We start from the raw sequence: 2480 nt of genomic DNA on the forward strand, positions 1-2480 counted from the left end.
CTCATACATCCCCCATGCAGTAGGAGCTGAGAGACTAATTTTCCCTAAAGAAGTCCCACCACACATTGCTAAGTGCCTTCTGCACATGTACCTTTGCCGCACACACAGACAGACCCAGATCAGTACGGTTGAATTGGATACGGTATTTGTGAATGCCACAACATGGGACTATACCCCCATTCTACACAAGGTTCTCACAGAGACAGCTGCCTTGACAGAAGCGATAGGGAACATGCATAGAAGGGAATATGGGAAGATGGACCGTCATGGACCAATTAACCTGGAACAAGGGTATTTCCAAGTATCAGTGTCCATAGCCAGTTGCGATGATTCCCTACCACATGACACCCGCACATGTCCATGCCGTGATAGGACGGTGCTAAAGTTATCAGCACAGGTGTACACAAAGGGATGGATCCCTTTTGATGGCCTAGTATGTAGAGCAGCTTCCTTAGGCCCCCCTTGGGCTGGAGAAACAGATTATGAGGGAGACGTTGACTGGAGGGTTAATGAGGACTGTGAACAGATATGGGCTCAGGAAAGTGGCAGGTATACCTGGGGTGGGGAAAGAATGTCAGAACCTAAGCAGACCCCCCAGGATATAGCGGCATGGATTAGCAAATTTAGCGGCACAAAAATGGAAATGTAGCGGCACAAATATGGAAATTTAGCAGCAATTTAGCGGCATTTTATTTGGCGGTTTTTCCTACAACAAACACAGATATCTGTGTGTGTTTGTCCCTGGTGTGTCTGTGGTCTGTGTGTGTTAGTCTCTGGTGTGTTTGTGGTCTGTGTGTGTTGGTCCCTGGTGTGCTTGTGGTCTGTGTGCGTTGGTCCCTGGTGTGTTTATGGTCTGTGTGTGTTGTTCCCAGTGTGTTGGTCTGTAGTGCGTTGACGCCTGTGCCGCCGGGCACTGATGTTTTCCTATTGTCCTTGAACTATCTGAAGCTGCTGCTGTCTGCGGACACTGAAGTCCCCCCTATGGCCCTCAGGGGCCCGGGCAGTGCACGTCTCCAGACAAGGGCCTGTCCGGGAGCCAGGAGAGTGAAGGAAGCACCCAGAAGGGCTGGGGCAGAGTCAGGCTTCCGGCAGGGACGGATCCCCTGGTCTGTGCAGCTGCATTAAATGTTCCAGTAACTACAGACACAGCTTTCTTTGAAAGAGCCATCATTGTCAGAACCATTCTGGATGGCATTTGTTCAGATTCCAAATGCAGATCCAAAAACCTTAACGCTGCCTACTGTGGAAACTTCACCCTCAACAAAAATGCTTATTTTATGTCTGAAATTTGGAATATGGGGAGCTTTGTTTTCTTAGTCCAGTAGGGAAAGCAACAAGGTATGGCATTTACTGTGCCACAGATTCGCGAAGGAATCAACGTCATGGGACATTCAGGGGTGAGCAAGAGGTGAGTGTAGATTGGCCATTGGCCATTGCTTATGAGAAGTCTTTCTTTTTTACTTGAGCGGGCCAACACCTCTACTGTACTGCACTTCCCAGGTTTCCAGCACTTCGAACCAGTATGGACATTTACTTACTGTCACCATTACATTCATTATCATTTCCTCGTGAGTTTGAATAATCAAATGGTTAACCTATCAACATTAATGTATTTGTAGATATGTTAAGGTTCATTGACTGGTTTGGTTCAGTGCACTAGCCATTGATAGTAGTAGTATAAGCATTTCGTATATGATTTATATAATTTAACATTAACATACGTAACAGTACTGTTAAGAAAAACATTTTTATTGCAAAATTAACAAAATCAATATTTAAAAAATCAGAGAGCGTAATTAAATACCCAAACAAAAAAATACGATAAGAACATAAGTTACCTACCTGTAAACTGTGGTTCTCCAGTATTGGTGTCTTTCATAGATTCACATGCTTGAATATTCCCCGTCGTCGAAGTGGGAGTCCCACGGTACATAAAATAGCAGTAATATATGCATATATAAGTAAAATTATTATAATTATAAAAAAAACATATACATATATATATATATATATATATATATATATATAAAATACAGTAAACTCAAAAGTACCATAGAACTGAATAGGCCCATAGAAAGCCTAAGGGAGAAAACTCAACTTGGCAACATATCAGTGTCATTATGTTTTGGTCCAAATTCCAGCCAAATCAGGCTGTAGTTCCCTCTAGAACCTTCTCCTCAGAAGCCCAAGACCTCAGATTTTCGTAGCACAGAGTAACCAATAGTGCCCGAGGAGAAGAGAGCCTCTGAGGGGAGGATGGGAGGGTCGCATGTGAATCTATGAAAGACACCAATACTGGAGAACCACAGTTTACAGGTAAGTAACTTATGTTCTTCTCCAGCATTAGGGGTGTCTTTCATAGATTCGCATGCTTGAATAAGAGTAGAAAGCAGTAATCATCATATAAGTCATAAAGGTAACAGTAATTTCAAGTATATAATAGACATATCATATTAAAGAGAGATAACCTTTATGACAGG

The sequence above is a fragment of the Lissotriton vulgaris genome, chromosome 1_1 (assembly GCF_964263255.1).
Source record: "Lissotriton vulgaris chromosome 1_1, aLisVul1.2, whole genome shotgun sequence".
Taxonomy (NCBI): domain Eukaryota; kingdom Metazoa; phylum Chordata; class Amphibia; order Caudata; family Salamandridae; genus Lissotriton; species Lissotriton vulgaris.